Source organism: Scleropages formosus, chromosome 21, assembly GCF_900964775.1.
Source record: "Scleropages formosus chromosome 21, fSclFor1.1, whole genome shotgun sequence".
In the NCBI taxonomy this organism is placed as follows: domain Eukaryota; kingdom Metazoa; phylum Chordata; class Actinopteri; order Osteoglossiformes; family Osteoglossidae; genus Scleropages; species Scleropages formosus.
Genome location: NC_041826.1, coordinates 6,559,866 through 6,576,457, shown reverse-complemented (window position 1 = coordinate 6,576,457; position 16,592 = coordinate 6,559,866). Strand labels below are relative to the sequence as shown.

The window sequence follows — 16,592 nt, the reverse complement described above, 5'->3', positions numbered from 1 at the left end:
GTATCCAACTAAGAGTCTTTCGATTCTTGTTGCAGGGATTTTTGCCCACCCTTTCTTGCAAATAACTTCTAATTCCAGAATATTCTTGGGCTATCTTGCACCCACAGCATGTTTAAGATCTACCCACAGATTTTCAGTGATGTTTAAATCAGGGAACTGTGAGCACCATTCCAAAATCTCCATCTTGCTTTTCTCCAAGTAGCTCATGGTGGCCTTTCAGGTATGTTTGGGACGATTGTCTTGCTGAAGCTGAAAAGGGGTTGACTTCTACGACTTCTTGGCTGACTGTTTAACACTGGCATCCAGAATTTGCTGATATTTAGTGGAATCCATTCTTCCCTTTCCCTGTACAATGTTTCCTGTGCCACTGGCTGCCACACAACCCGTGGGGTTTTCTTCATCAAATGCTGCTCCTTCTTTTCTCCAAACAAACCTTTGTTGATTGTGGTCAGATAGTTAAATTTTTACTTCATCAGTCTACAGCACTTGTTTCCAAAAGGCCTGTGGCTTGTCTAGATAGTGTTTTGCATACTTCGGACTTTGACTTTTGCAGTGAGGTCGCAGTTAAGACTTCCTCCTGATGACTTTTCCATGCAGATCATGTTTGTGCATATAACACTGCACGTGGAACAGTACACCACCACTGCTGTGTCAGCCAAACCTTCATGTAGGTCTATTGCACTCATATGAAGGTTTGCCTTTGCCTTTCTGGCCAGCATACAAGCAGTCCTCTCAGAAAGTTTTCTTAGTCTTCCAGGTTTTGCCTCGACTTCCACAGTTCCCCTTAACTGTGATTTCTCAACCACATTACGGACAGTGGAAATTACGAACTGGAAGCGTTTTGCAATATTTTTACAGCTTTCACCTGCTTCATAGACAGCAATTAGCTGCATTTTCAGATCGTCACTCAGTTGCTTAGAGAAGCCAGTGGTTGTTGACTCACCGCCCAAAGTTGTATTAAGCTCTGCAAATGTTAAACTGGTGGCAACTCCTAACGGCTATTAAGGCCTAAAAAGGATATTAGGGTCAGTGACCTTGCAAAAAAAGTCTTTATCACTGGACAGGTGAAAAGGTGCCCAAACTTTTGCACATGCCACAATTACTATTTTCTTTTTTTTTATGATTTAAGTTCAAGACATAAAAAGTAATTGTGCCATAACATTTGCAAATATGTTGTTTTTAACACACTGTTTCCTGCAGGAGCTATTTACTACTTTCCATTTGTAAAATTAACTAAATACATAATTTGGCCAGGGGCACTCAAACTTTTGCATAAAAATGTATGTATTTATAGCTTGAAAGTATGTGAACCCTGTAAAGATTGTCATTATTCTTGTGTAACATAATAAAATAAACATAAAATCTAAATTTTAATTATAAAATGAATAAATGACAATGATTTAGATGCCTGATTCTACTTACCTACTTGGTTAAACCAGTACAACTTGTGGTTCATTTGCACTACTTTCACATTTCTACTACACACACAATTTCCTCTCAGGCAACATATGGAACTGACCATTACACACCTATCATGTCAGATGGGAAAGACCGCCTCTCATTAAATCACCATTTCATGGTGAAACTATTGGACAAATAGTTTAATGCTACCTTGGTAGCATTAAATTGATCAGAAACAATAGCCAAAACATTGACAACGTCATAACATTATTTTTATTTCATATAATTCTTCAATGTATCAAACTTTAGGTTCATCAAAGAATCCTCCATTGCGTCAGCCGGTTCACCAAAGATCTTTCACCTTACAGAACCAAAATAGGCCCATAGCATTACACTTCCTCCACCATGTTTGACTGAAGGAATCAAGCACTCCTCCAGCATCCTCTCATTTGTTTTGTGTCTCACCTATGTTCCTCTCCTTGATCCAAACACCCCAGACTTAGACTCATCATCCATCATACTGTTTTCCAGTCATCCACCAATGTCTTGTGATCTTTTGCTCATTTTACCCTTTTATATTAATTTGTCAGTTTCAGATATGGCATTTCTTTGAAACTCTGCTTCTAAGGCCAGCATCCCAGAGTCATATTTTCCCTGTTGCAGATGACACTGGTATTTGGAATGTACTGTTTAAGGAAGCACCCAACTGAGGATCTGTACGGCGTCTGTTTCTCAAATTTTAGATTCTGATGCACTTGATGATCCTCTTGTGCAGATATGCATCTGAGCTTTCCACTTCGTTTTTTTGTCCTGGTTAGATCTGGTTTGCTTTCTTCTCTGAAGATAGTAGTGGACACCTTGTATTAAATGTTCAGATCCTTGGAAATCTGACACATTAAGTAATAATAATCATTTGTAATGTTAGTAATGATCTGGTTATAGTTGTAAATTTATTTAGAAGTACCTGACCTGATTTAAAATTTCCATTCTTTCAAAAAAATGATTCCATACTTTCGAATGCCGATATAGGTGTGTGTGCGTATGTGTGCGTGCATACACACAGGGACAGCTGGTAGTGTAGTGGTTAGTGCTATTACCTTTTGTAGCCAAAGAATGTAGGTTCAAATTCCACCCCTAGCTGTAGTACCACATTTACCACAACCACTAAAATTACTTAGCTGTATAAATGAGTAAATAATTGTAAGTACCTTAACACTGTAAGTTGCTTTGGAAAAAAGCATCAGCTCAATGAGTAAATATATATATATATGTATATATACTGTAAATATACATGCATATGTAAATTTCTCAGTTTTTGTGTATCTGTGTTATTCTGAGCAATTCCAGGCGACTCCCCTAATGAAATGACCGCAAGAGAAAGCCCAACAGGAAAGATGGCTGTCCGCTGCCACTTAGCATCACTTGAGTCAGCAGGGACTGAAGGGCAGATGGGAGAGCAATGGCCACATGGGGACACTGATAGGAGTATTCTCATGTGGCTCTCCGCCCTAGTGCACACAACCTTTAGGTGTCAATCAGTTGAATAACAGCATCATGGGGTCTTGGACAGAGTATAGAGTCATAAAAGCAGAAATCCCAGGCTTGGCCTCAGCAGAGACTTCCTGAAGTATCAGGGATTTTCCAAATTGTCTACTTTTGTCAGACAAACCTTGCAAACATCAGAAAAACACATGGATCCCTGCTGATATGTATCGATGAGCGCCGACCACTCTAGTCATTATATCAGAACCGCTAGTCCTTACAGAACTCCTGCTGACTGCATCGGATTGGGACCAGAGAGACTCACACACCAGCAGCCATCTCTGGTTACTCATTCTTAACTGTCACACAAGCACATCCCACGCAAAGGAGGTATTTACAACCATGTCTTTACAAATTCTTCCCAGAAGACGTTTCCAGTTTTCATTAAACTGGCTGCAGCAAAAGACCTTCCTTCTGCAATACCTAGAGAAAGGCTACAGTGTAAGAGCCAACATTGTCAGAGCAGAGCTCTGAAACAACAAGTTCATTTAGTCATCTCTCCTTTCAGGAATCTGATGGATTTTTTCATAATTATCATTATGACCATGTGGACATCTGTGGCACAGATACAGCTCAGCAAAGAAAAAGAGAATCTGGATACAGACACAACTCAACAGCAATCCAAATGTGTCTGAATGTCCATGTCCGCCAAGTTGCACCTCTCCATAACTGCACAACTACAGTGTGGACAACACGGAAGTGCAGGAGGTAGTGCTGGTGCCTCACAGCTCCTGGATCATGTGCTCATAGCCAGCACACTCTGTGTATAGTTTCCATGTTCTCAAGTTTTTGTATTGTTTCCTCTAGGCGCTCTGGTTTCCTCTGACACCCCAAATACGCACTTCAACTGAAATGATGACTTCATGTTGCCCTTTTAGTGTGTTTACCTTCTGCATATGTTAAGTTGCTCTAGTGTATAGATGTTCAAATGATTGTAGGGAGTTTAGTGCAGCGTATCTACGATTAAAAGTCACCTTGGATAGAGAGTGCCAGCAAAATACTAGTTAATAATCACTGCACTTCGCACCGAGAAAAGGGTGTGTTAAACGAATTAATGTCATGTGTGCGAAGCTTTACTCCCGAGGAAAAAAAATATACCCAAAGCAATTAATTGCTTCAAAACGTGTGTAATAACCAGTGATTCAAACTGACGATTTGATAAGTGCTGAAAAAGAAATGAGGACCCACTGCAGGGAGAGATCAGATCCACAGAGTTGTGCTCCGGACCAGAATGTAAGAGCCTGAAGGTGTAGACTTACCAGATCTGCGTTGGGTTGCTGAGCTCAGGACATAAATGGAGGCAGAGACCGCGGGGACGAGCACAGCTGCGTCACCTTGGAAATCAGTTCATCAGCCTTTAGACTTCTTTCCAGGTTGATAGCCGGCCCATTCTACATTGGAAGCAGAAGGAAGAGAATGCGACATATTTTCACCTCTGACAATGACCTTCAGTCAACCGTGAACCACTGTACATTGCACCAAACCCGCGTCAGGGCCTGAGCAAAGCCAACTGCGGTTTGCCCCACAACGGAGACGTACACTCACACACCATATGTGCCCTCATTTGCCCATCATACGCTTTACTGAGCTCCGAGGTTAGCAGAACCACAAAGAAACAGAAGCCGGTCTTACAATTTATGTTTAAAGCTATTCGGTCTCAGCTCAGAGCACTGTCAAGTCAGCGCTGCGAGAATGTGTGTTTCTGATTTTTCTCATTTTGTTCTGACCAAAGAGGGATCCCAGAAGTTTCTTGGGTTTTCTCTTCCAGGTCATGTGACCTAACAGTGTCACACTCCTCGAGGACTGTAGAGATCTCAGTCTATCCAGCGTGGTCCCACCTGGGAAGGAGCAGAAGCACATCTTCAAGTCGTTAAAATACTCTATCATCTGAATATTTAAATGGCTCAAAAGCAAAAACAAGGTTGACAAGTAGTATTTCAGTCTGAATTACCTCAACAGTTTGATGTCACGGACCAACTCCTGCTGTTTTCTAATCTTCTGTGCTGACTTAAAGATTAACTGCATGAAACGAAACACAAGCTAGTGTGTTTTGAAGTCTGTTTTGTTACCTTTGTTAAGCAAATCTGGAACATGTTAGAATAATAGCGTACTCTGAGAAAAAAGAAAAACACAAAGCACATTTACAGAAGGATGAAACAAGATCCGAAATGAGTTTTTGCTCGAGATTTCCCAGTCGTATGCTAACGGTATTACGCTGACAACAGAAATTAATATACCTAGAACAGAGAAAACATACACACATTATAGACTGTGAGATCGTGCATCCTGCTTGTTATTACAAGACACTGCACGTCATGCATTTCGTCCTTACATTATGTTCGGCAGAGATATTTGGTCTTCTGTGCAGAAGCTACTTGAACGGGAATCCTGCAAAAGAGGAGAAAGCACATCGATTCAATAATTTCATAAAACAAGTTTGGACTGTTTTATGAGAAACTGCACAGGCTTCCCTCATATAACAAAGGCTCCTTTATTCTCTTGAAAGGCAATATCATTATGAAGGACTGTTATTTGGTTTGCTGCTCTTTTATTGTAAATGATACTTTACAAATAGCTCCGAAGAGAGTAGTAACAAGTATCTTAACTGATTACAGTAACAGGTACAAATGCTTGGGTTGGTAGTGTTTTGAATAATAACAATATACAAAACAGAAAATAATAATGGTAACATAAGTCATAAAGCCTTTAAAGGGAAAGAGGAGAGGTGATCATGCAAATGTACAGGCAATTTTGAACACATGGGTCTTAATCATGACTTTTTTGTGGTTCGGGGCCTCATTAATTATCTTTTCCACTTAAATCAGTGGTACTGAAGAGCTGTTTTTAAGAGAATTCCCTTCATATCTTAAGGAAGGACGTACACGTGTTTTGGAGGGAAGCCTGTGCCGCACGATTTGAATGCCTATGATAACAGCGCCCTCTGGTGACACCCACGTGGTGTTTGGAACCCCAGAGGAGCTGTGCCTTTGCACTGAGGATCTAACCTTGAGGTCAGTAATTGCAGGGTCCCTCTGGTGTATTACTTGATCCCTCCCTTGTCCCTTTAGGCCAGCTGTACAGTGAGAAGCTGCTGCAACATGCAGAAAATTTCACAGCAAGTTAAGTCATTCAGAGTAATTTCCAGTGAGGTCCTTGTCCAGATTATTTGAAAAAAAGAAGAAAAACAGCTCTGCACGTGAAGGAAAACAAGAAGGTAATGTACATGATGGGGAATGGCGCAGTCTGTAACTGAATTCGGCTTTCTTCCTTTAAAAAGCACTACCTTCCCAACAGAAACAAAAAAAAAGACAAACACGGAAGGCAACATAGCGGTGCCCACACGCGGTGATGTCGCGAAGGAGGCGAGAATCGGAGCTCTCTTTCAGCTGGACCCGAGTGTCTCAGGGGTGAAATCATATTACAGCACAGCATTAAATTCAGTGTGGAGTCAACAGATGAATCAGACTGTATTAATGTTTAATGATTTCCCTGAGCTAACAAGCTCAATACAGTCCTTGCCCTCTTCAACCCCCCCACACACAGACACACACACACACACACACACACACACACACACAGGCATGTTCTCACCTTCATGGATCATTGGATGACCCAGACCCACGGACTAGCCAGCTAAAGCCCAGGAATTAAGTAAGGCTGTCGAGGTGGAGCTGCAGAAGTGGTGGGATTTAAAACTGATCCACGGTACACAGCAGTCCCACCCGGACTGGGGGAGGGGGGCAGTGGAATACCACTCCTCATCCCCTGGCCTGGCGTGTGTTCAGAAAAAAAGTGGACCTAGTGAGCACATATATCAGCTCCGCGTGTGACCAGTTCCATCAGTGGAACCCAATGAAGGATCAGGATAAAGTCCATTTTTCAAACGACGCCGTGGCGTGACGGTCAGAAGAAGGCCAGGACAGCACACATGCTGAGACTAATTGACCGCTCACGACAGGGTGCCATTTTTTAATCCATCATTATCCTGTGGTCCAAAATTCCAAATTTACACTTTCCTTAAACGGCAGTCGCTCCAGCGTTTAGGCATAGATGTTATAAAATATTTACAAGAACAAAGCTATTTATATTGTGAGTATCAATAATGGATTGCTTTTCTGGGAGGCTCTTTAGCTGTGTCCTTCGAAACATAAGATAAAACGTTGAAGAATGAAATGATCCCTCCCTGATTTCGCTTTGCCCAAGGCATGAGAATAAGGAAAACTTCTATTTCTCAATTACATCTTTGAAGGGGGCGCAAAAACAACATCTAACATAAATATGAACAACAATAATGACAAACTGGGCATCTCCAGAAAATAGTCCATTTACAGCAGAATTTAAAATGTTACAATGAGCTTTGCAAGACAAAAAAAATAATACATACTAATTAAATCGCACAGCGATTCGTCCGCTTGCTTCACAAAACTAAAAACTTGTAATGTACCAGTGTAAAATTTTTGAAAATGCAGCTGCTGTCCGGATTGTAATTTTTCAGAGGAAGGTCCCGTGTGCTCGATGATTCACTTCCAGCTGTGATATACTCAGTATGAAAAGCAAAAACATCTGGACCAGCCGATGCTTTGAAATAGGCTTTCTCAACAGGAACCTTAAAATGAAGGTAGTGAGCACTTTTTATTCAAGGATTTTTAAGCATCCCGTTTTTAACGTTTCCAAAATGGAGCTGCAGCTTCAGCATCTTGCGCATCACACCGGAACTGGGATCACAGCACAAAGAGTAAAACTGGAGCTGCAGAAACCTTTGAACCAACTGCGTATGACTGGTAATTAAGCGTGATAAATTTTTTGTGGGCACGAGTAAGGACTGCACTCGTTTACCAGGTTTACGACATTCTCGCCACTGGTTCTTGTCACCGCGTCTGAGTTTTTCACAGTTTCAGCGAGGGTGGCGCAGTGCTGCAGTGGGTAGCGCTGGTGCCTCACAGCTCCTGGGCTGTAGGTTTGCATCCAGTTCTGGTCATGTGGAGCTTGCATGTTTTTTGGGTTCCCCCCCACAGTCTAAAGATGTGTGTCAGGTTAAATATTGACTCTAAATTACCCTTTGTTTGTGTATGTGTGTGTGTGTGTGTGTGTCTGTGATTAGACTGGCCCCCCATCCAGAATGTACCCCAGTTCACGCCCTGTGCTTTCAGGATAGGCTCTGCAACACCGTGACCCTCCACTGGACCAGACACTCTTTAAGATCTCCTGCTATTATTCAAATTTTCTACTGAAAGGATTAAACTTAAAAGAAAATCAAACTATTTTTTTTTTCAAACTTTGACCTCTGACACCATTCACTGATTCAGGGTCCGGCTCCTAATCTCAGTTGATAAGGCTGATCAGCCATCGCGTGAGACCAGCTTCTTCACTTTACCACCCATGTGGTCACAAAAACACCCCTCATTTCAGCCGTGTCATTTGATCATTGCAGCACCGCACTGCGGTCCCAGGGCGGCGCCGCATGAAACCCTTCTCCGGTTTGCGTTTGCTTCTAACCAGGCGTCACCGTAGGGCTGCCCATGTTTCTGCGTGAGTAGGCAGTCCGTATGCCAGCGCATCTCCCTGCCCTACACACATCAGGCTCCCGGATCACGCAAGGGGTAAACAGGCACCCCGGCACAACCCGCGTCGACCACCCAGCCGACCACCCAGCAGACGTCATCCAAGGCAGCTTCGTAGAACAGTCGTCGAGAATCAGCGCTGAACGCACGACCCCGCAGTCACGGCGTCAGCAGCCCTGGGAGCTGTGGGAGGCCATTGGAATGAGCCGCTACGTCCTGGATGGGGGACGTTCAGAATGTCATATTCAGCGCTCCAAGAGAAACACAATTAGCATGTCCCATAATGCTCCTCGAGCGGTGAAGCAGCAGCGCATGGAGATAAAGAAACTATTAGTTGCATACGGCTAAAGGGGAAATCATAGCCTTCTCACTGAGTACGAAAAGGGATGAAGGCTGCCCATGTGAACAGCATTAGCACTGCTACTTATTTATTTTCCTGACACTCTTCTCTAAAGTCATGTACAATAATATACCCATTTTGGGTTTACAGTTGGGTGATTTTTACTGTATCAAGTCAGGGTAAGTGTTTTGATCAAGGATACTACAGCAGGAGGTGGGATTCGAACCTACGTTCCTTTGAGCTTATGGTGGCAGCTCAAACCGTTACGCCCCCTTCAGCCCCGTATGCAGTTTACGTTGTCGAGGTTAACATGAGACCGTTGGAGACCGTTACCACAGATGTGATACACGTTGCAAAACATTTCATACTTGCATTCAGCCCCACCCCCACATTATTTTTTTCTCAGATCTTTCATATGTATTAACAGTTTCAGATTTCCGTCAGTTAGTTCAGCTTTAATGCGTTTGTGGGTCTAAAGTGCACTTGTCTGCGGTCTGTAACTGTGTGCTCGGGCATTACAATGCAGCCCGCTCCGCTCAAAAGTGCGTGCTGTGCGTCTATGTGTGCGAGGTGGTGCCGCACACACGGTGGCTTTCCAGGCACGCTCATTTCAGACATGCTGCCGAATGCACAGTTTAGAACGCCGTGTTGCTGCCTTTGAAATAAACGCTGGGAATGAGATGCGCTCTCCTCGCTCCGCACCTCTTCTGACACGCCGACTTGAGGAAGGGAAGAGCTTCTCCTCCTTATTAAGCAGTGACATTAAAACACTTTGATCGCTCACACTCTTTAAAGTCTTAATCCCACAAAAGGCCTTTTAGAAATTTCAAAGGCGCACACTAGATATGAATATCGCTCCCATACTCCTGCTCACCTCACTGCTTAGGCCTCCAAACAATGAATGAGGTGACGTGATTTTCATAAACGCTCAAGGAGAAAATCCTACCCAGGCAGATGATGAACTTCTCAGGGGAACGTATCAGATGTCAACACGGAATGTGCCTCCGAAATGTCAGTGTAACGTCACTTGTTAATTGCAGATTGTTAGATTTTGCTGAGGTCTTTTCTTGCATTGTGCTCTAAAAGTGGTCTTAAATGTCTCGATTTCAAAATGCTAATTGTGACCCACGTCTAAAGATGCTTTTCCATATTTCTAAATATCACATTGCAGCATGTAACAATATTTGAAAACAGCTGATATTGTCAACGCTCTGTGGTGATGTTCTCTAACGGAACCGAACATGAGACGGGGCAGCAGGTGGCGTGGTGGCTACTGACGTTGCGTTTCCGCGTGGAGGCTGCAGGTCTGGATACCAATTCCTACTGTAGAACCCTTGAGAAAGGTACTGAAGCAAAATTACCCAGCTGTAAAAGTGGGTAAATAATTGTACTTGTGAGTTAACATCATAATTTATTGTGGAGCAAAGTGTCAAAGTGACAAATAAATAAATGTCAACTGGAATGGGGACTTGCAGCCCTACCTTAACACGTTTACCTTTGTAAACATTTAATGATGTTATTCAACATGTTTAGTGTAGTAGAGGGAGTGCAAAATAAATCACATGGATATCAAAATAATATTAATACAGTCAGTTAATTTTCAGTTACAGTGCTGTGCTCTGATTTGCTGATCTAGATAGAAGGGCTGTCCACCAAACGTCCTTCCCTGCCAGTCCTCGCAAACGTGGCACTTCCTGTAAACGCTTTGGACATGTGAATGTAGAAAGCACGTAAAGTGATTCTACCATGATAAATGATCATCTAAGCCATTCTTTGAAAACACGGTACGGCACCATCCAGAACTGTGATTGCACCGAAGCCTCAAAGAGCAGTTTGCAGAAACAACTGGGACACGGTCTTCCATCTTTGGACAGACAAAGGTAAACTGGGCCTCTTGCACAGCAGACCTGTACATTTTCTCCCCTCACGGTTCCTGTGGAGGACAATCTGCTTATCAATGGCGGCACACAGCAGCAGTTTCTAAAGCTCTGGCAACATATCCAAAGACAAGCAGAAGGAAAGAGAAAATGGGTCAGACCTACCCCTCCAAAACGTGAAAAAGAAAGCACTAGATGTTCATTGGTACACAGCTCCATGTGCTTCCATTGCGTCAGGTAACAGAAGTAGCCCATTGATGGACCGATGTACACTCCCATGGTTGAAAGGTTCAAACACACACATTATGAGACCAATGACACATTTATATGTATTCGTTTAGCCAACAGTTCTATCCAAAGCAACTTACAATTATTTACTCATTTATACATACTGGGGCAATTTAGGGTATGTACCTTGCTCAAGGGTACTACAGCTAGAGATGGGATTGAAATCTGCAGCCTTTGGGTCTAAAGGCAGTCGATGTAACCACTATGCTACCGGCTGCCCCATTTATCTGATGCTTCTCTCTAAAGTGATTTACAGTGTTAAGTGACTTACAGTTATTTATCCATTTACACAACTGGGTACTTGACTGGAGCATTTACAATTGCATTTACATTTATTCATTTAACAGACACTTTTGTCCAAAGCGATGTACATCTCAGCAAAACTACAATTTATGCATTACATTAAGAGAGGGGGCAATTTAGGGTAGGTACCTTGCTCAAAGGTATGATAGCCAGACTGGGATTTGAACCTGTAGGTCCAAAGGCAGCACTTCTAACCACTACACTACCAGGTGCTCCACTCTTCCTCGTCACAGAGAGGCTGAGGCTCTCAATATGGTACCCTCACCAGAGCACATGAAGTGATGGCACTTGGCGGATTATGTCTAAATAAAGCTTTCTCACTCACTGTGAATCACGGTGCCACGCATCCAAAAGCAGAGAGACAACAGGTGGCCTGTCTCTCTCGTGTCTGGGAGCTACCTCTGTTATCCTACACTTTCTCTTTCCGAGTTATGGCAAAGACAGGGAGCGTGAGCGCACCAGTGTGTGTGTGTGTGTGTGTGTGTGTGTGCGCGCCTGCGCTCGTGTTGCCAGAACCTTAGCTTTCCCTAAGAGGCTTGAATAATCAGTAGTTAAGCTGTCAGCCCAGCCCAAGCACTTACCGAGGGAAATGTACTCCGGTACGCCTTTAATCAACGGCAAAAGCTTAGATCCAGCATGAGCCCTAGTGCTGCCTTGTGGGAAAGGTACAGGACAGCCCTCTGTGCTCGTACGACGGCCACAAACAGAACACACACATACGGGGAAGCGATTCTGCCTTCGATCTTCAGAGCTGAAGACTTCATCACAAAACCTAGTGAGTCACCACAGACCAACTGCATCTGAGCGCACGGGTCTAAGTTAACTGTCGACCTGCTGTTGCGATTAGGTAGAGACTCATCTGTGTGTTGCGTGGAATCCGGTGGCCGCCCCATGGCCCTTCCATCTGAGTGCAACAACAGGAAATGAGGTCTTGGCCAACAAAACATTTGCACTTCATCCATGAAATCACTGGATGGTTACCACAGGTTACACAAACACACGTGTTCCTGAGCAAAATGCTGCTCAGAATACATTCTAGCACTTTGGTGCCCGCTGTGTGGTGGGTCTGGGGTTCGAGTCCTGCTTGGGGTGCCTTCCCACGGACTGGCGTCCCGTCCTGGGTGTGTGTCCCCTTCCCCTTCGGTCTTGCACCCTGTGTTGCCAGGTGAAGTTCCAGCTTGTGGCGACCCTGCTCGGGACAAGTGGTTGTTGACGATGGATGGATGGACTTTCAAAAAGGAGCTTCTGAAATTGTCCTCCTCTTTCTAGCGGTCACAAAACCGTAACACCAACAGTCGCGCAAAGCCATCGGAAACAGATGCCCCCCAGACTAGTCCTGCAGTCCTCTGGATTGTGAGCGGTACTCCCCCGCCCCCGCCCAATCAGCAGGTTAAATTACAGCCCCACAGAGAGGTTTGCAAAGACAGAGCCCTCCAGAATGGGCTGTAGACCGTAATTTCCCCCAACTGTAACGTCTTTGAAAGAGGTGAGGCATTCGATTTCAGCCTTCCTGGATCGCTTTACATCCTCTTATGAGTTATGACATGTGAACAGGCTTTTAAGCTGCAACATTTCTGCAGAGGAGACTGGCTTTCCAATCAGGCCCAGATGGAGGTTGAGAATATACTGCACAATCTTCTGGTCAATAACTGGCCCTGCAGTGCAGGCAGCATGAGCTAAGTGCTCTAAGATGCTCGCCGGAGGAGCCTTCTGATGCTGGGAGAAGAAGTTGAGATAGGTGTAGGTCTATCCAACACAGAGGACGGGAAGACATTACCCTCCTCAAAAAACCCTCCAAATAAATGGCGAGTAAGAGGAAATGTAGTCCAACTCATCTGGTAAGTAATAGCTTTTCCTCAAGACTTTGTGCATCTGTTTCGGGGCTGATGAAAATATAAAGGCAGAGGGGAAAAAAAATCCACCATATTAATCTGTGGAAGTTCTACAGACTTAAGTCTCTCGGGTTGACATTTCCAATTTATCAACGCTATTTTTGCACACATGCACTTAAGACCCTGCCTACAATATATAATGTGCTCAATTTGTATGATAAATCCATTTTACAACTTTTTTGCATTGCTGACATGAAGTAACTCTGCTTTATTCAAGGGCTCATTATTTTGCACTACCCATCAAAGACAGAGATCAGCACCTTTCCGGAGAGCCACAGGGGGAAACCTTCAGGATAAGGTCTCAGAACTGCCAAATATATTCATCTAATGAGAGAAAGTTGGGAAACAGAATCCAAGCGCTACAACTATTTAGGGAAATATTACAAAAAACTCACCACTGTGTTACGAGTTAATCTTTTATGAAAGATTTCAAGTTCTGCAAAGCCTGAAGTTTTGCAAAAAAAATAAATAAATAAATAAATAGCTATTATAATTTATTGTTCCAAATAGGCACAAGGGACCCTCATGCAGGACCTCAAGAAGCTGTCCATCCTGGCTTCCCGGGACGAATCTGCCACGTTCGTCTTACACGTAGATGGAACTCTTCTACTACCAGTCAGTTCACCTTGGACACATTGGTCCATCGCCAACTAGGTGGCAGCTGATTAAAAGACAAGGTATGTTCCACTATTCTCACTGCTGGATCTTCCCTGATGAACACTGCAAATTAGGTGTAAGCATCTTTTCTTGTATGTTTGGACTCAATGACTAATCCCTTTGTGTTTCCAATTAAATTATATAGAATCTTGATTGTTCTTCGATTGATATGTACTGGTTGCATGATTGCATATGAAAAAGCCGTAAGAGGGACATTGTTATCCCTATTAATTTTTTCCATTGCTTTCCATTTTTCCATGTTTTTACTTCCTTCACAAAAACAATTCTTTCTCTGCAAACAAAGTGACTTGTGTTTTGCTTACATAGGTTGACGCTCGCAACGTGAAATGAATGGTCACATTCAAAACTCTCAACAGATTTTGAAAAAGCTGCTTTGCAAGTTGACCTTCCTAAAGCGGCTGTAGGTCTCAGTTTGCTATAGTCCCCGAATCACGTTTACAGTATCCACTGCCACTAAAGGTGCTCTCCAGGATTAGCTCCTCCAATGGCAAAAATGGAATTAGAGGAATTCTCAGATCACCGCTGAGAAAAGGAAAGAGTCAGGTCTCACTCAGCAGGAGGTAAAGAGAAATACATATCACCTTGCTAATGATTCCACTGACACAGTGCATGATGTGGACCTGCTCGCATGGTGCTTGAAAGAAGTCCTCACAAGGCATGATAGTTTATTAAACGCATTAATAATGATTAAATAATGATTGGATTTGGGCAATTCAGGCAACAGCTCCAGTGTATGCTAATTAACACCTTATAAATAGGAAATAAAGAGCAGGGTAACAACTGAAAGCATATATTGATCCAGTTTGTACTCCTGCTCTTAATTCGTGGCTTTAAGAGTCGGTTCTTCATCAAAAGAAATGCTTTAATCGAAATATTCTTTCCAAATGGATTTAGCATATTTGGAGTGCAGTCAGATTGTCTCCTTTGGGAAATTGGTGTTAATTAAAATCTTCAGATGGACTATTACTCCAAATAAGTATTTATTTTGAATTTACCCACACCTCGTAAGCCTGTTAGCTGCACCGTTTACACATCACACACACACACACTGGCAGAAGCCTCTTGTCCTGAGCGGGGCCGCGGCGAACCGGGGCCACGGCGAACCAGAGCCTAACCTGGCAACACAGGGCGCAGGCTGGAGGGGGAGGGGACACACCCAGGACGGGACACCAGTCCATCGCAAGGCACCCCAACCAGGACTTGAATCCCAGACCCACCAGAAAGCAGGACCCGGTCAAACCCGCTGTGCCACCACACCCCCCTGTTTACATGTATGCGACACAAAACATCGATTGCATTTAACGTACTTTGCACATCCATGTTTACATTCCGGCCCCAGAGCCCTTTTGAGCCGCATTTCTGCGGAAACACAGATAGCAGGACTTGCGTTATTTCAAAAGAACTGTCTCCAGCATGATGATCTATGTGGCGGGGAATCCGGGGAACATCTGAGGTCCTAAGAGCAATATATTCCCCAGAAAAGAAGGGAAGCCTGTGTTACCTCCGTACCCCAAAGCTCAGTTCTGTGCTGTGAACTCCAAGATGTCCAAACAAGCACCAAGGGGTCTGTGATTCCTTAGGATGTGACCATGTAAAGACCATGTGGATATTTTTGATGACCTAATGAAACCCTTTCCTTGATTTGATGGGGTTAGTTGTAAAGGTGAAGCCATTACTCCTTCAACAATGTCATGCCCCTGCTTTTACCTCGCTTCTTCTTCTGCGTTTGAGAGAACTCAGCAAAACTCATGAGAAAAGCACAGCCGAATCGCATTCGTACTGCGTCTTGCTATTCGAAATTAGTTGAGGACACAAAGTTAGAGGACCGTGTGGATTGCGAAGAGAAAGTGAATGCGAGCTTGCGGAAGAAAAAGGTGATTTCCCCCGGCTATAAATCCCCTTTTCCCATTAAGCCGGAGAGGATCCGCTGGAGCGAGGACTTGAAAGGGAGAGAGGGGGCAATGGGGGGGGGGGGGGGGGGGGGGTAATGTGAGAGCAAAGAGAAAAAGAGAAAGACCTGGCTTTCCTACAGTGAGGCAGCCAGGTTTGTGAAAGAGGATCTTACCTGCTCAGCTGACAGGGTGGGATGGAGAAGTGAGGAGAGTCAAAAGGGCTGTGGGCAGCGGGTTCAGGGAGGTCCGGTCCAGTTAAAGATGGGTGGTCCAGGAGGGAGGAAGGATGGAAGGAAGGAGTGACAGGGAGCAAGGAGAATGGGAAGCCAAAGGGGGAAGATGAGATGCTGTTCCCGTCTCTCTCTCTCTGTGCAGGTCTCTCTCTCTCTCTCTCTCTCTCTCTCGCTCTCTCGCCCACTCTCTCTCCTTTACACTCTCTCTCTCATAGGCAGAAAGCAATACCTGCAGTCACTCAAATGATGGCAGAGAAAGAGCCCTCACTCACGCTCCAGCGGGAGGAGGAAAGGCCACAGTCTCCGCCCACTGACTTTCCCGGGCCAATCGCACGCAGCCAAACTGAGCCCCGGCCAACGAATCGGAGGCCAGGCTGCCGACGCCACGCCCCAGCCAATAAGTGCAATTGCTCATATCCAATCGGAATAATTACAGAGGAAGCTGCGCGGCGGTGCTTCCTGCTGAAGGACAGATGGACCACTGCACTTAGCCGGTAGCGGTGATTTAAGGCTGCAGTCCACATTAGAGTAATTAGATTGTGAAGCACTTAACCCAGCACAGTAACAGGGCATGTTCCACTGCAC

The 16,592-nt window shown here is 44.2% G+C and overlaps 1 protein-coding gene and 1 long non-coding RNA gene across 9 annotated transcripts in view; both read right to left on the bottom strand.

Moving 5' to 3' along the window:
- LOC108924249 (poly(rC)-binding protein 3) overlaps positions 1 to 4,962 on the bottom strand; it is a 40,738-nt gene extending 35,776 nt beyond the window's left edge. For all 8 annotated transcript variants that reach the window (XM_018735488.1, XM_018735493.1, XM_018735491.1 and 5 more), the window contains exons 1-3: positions 4,895 to 4,962; positions 4,671 to 4,781; positions 4,203 to 4,334 (exon numbers count right to left, since the gene is read on the bottom strand). The gene's annotated coding sequence lies outside the window, so the exon portion shown is untranslated. The remainder of the gene's footprint in view (positions 1 to 4,202; positions 4,335 to 4,670; positions 4,782 to 4,894) is intronic.
- A 322-nt stretch (positions 4,963 to 5,284) lies between these two features.
- On the bottom strand, positions 5,285 to 16,233 carry LOC108924257 (uncharacterized). Its single transcript, XR_001965285.2, has 3 exons — positions 15,948 to 16,233; positions 5,949 to 6,034; positions 5,285 to 5,331 (listed from the first exon to the last, which is right to left on the bottom strand). It is a non-coding gene; the product is annotated as an uncharacterized LOC108924257 (long non-coding RNA).
- Positions 16,234 to 16,592: the final 359 nt, after the last annotated feature.